Source organism: Penaeus monodon, chromosome 29 (assembly GCF_015228065.2).
Source record: "Penaeus monodon isolate SGIC_2016 chromosome 29, NSTDA_Pmon_1, whole genome shotgun sequence".
Taxonomy (NCBI): domain Eukaryota; kingdom Metazoa; phylum Arthropoda; class Malacostraca; order Decapoda; family Penaeidae; genus Penaeus; species Penaeus monodon.
The window spans coordinates 13,097,443-13,098,196 of NC_051414.1; positions in this window are offsets into that span (position 1 = coordinate 13,097,443).

The following is a 754-nucleotide window of genomic DNA, read 5'->3' on the forward strand; positions in this document are numbered from 1 at the left end:
AAACCCCCACCAAAACATATATATAAAATATATAATATTAATTTAATATAAATATAAAAATATATAAAATATATTTAATAATTATATAAATAATATATAAATATTATATAATACAAACATACGGGACCACACCACAACACACACACACAAAAAATTTTTATATATATATTTTATAAAATATAAAATTATATATATATTTTATAAAAATTTAATAATATATTTTTACCCTTTTTAAATATAAATATGTAAAAATTTAATCTATTCGATCTATCATCGTGTGTAAACCCACCAACACACCAGCCCACACAAAAAAATATTATATTTTACCTATATCTTTTATCTTTCTCTCTCTCTTATTATATCAAAATCATTATCTATCTATTTTATAATTTTTTTTGGGGGGGGGGCAATTATACAATATAAAAAAACCCAAACCATATATGTTACAAACACAACACATATATTTTACAATATATATATATAATATAATATATAATTTTTATAATATATAATATTTTCATAATATATACCCAAATTATATGTATATTCCACAAATAATGCATATTTTGTACTAATTATAGGTATAGTACCAAAACACCGCATATGTATAAAACCTAAAAAAGCACATATCCCACACACACATTATAGTAATATAGATATAGTATATATACTTAATTTTGTATTTTAATGAATAGGGATTTACATAATTTGTGTATATGAATAGTATAATACATAAAACAACATAATAAAAATT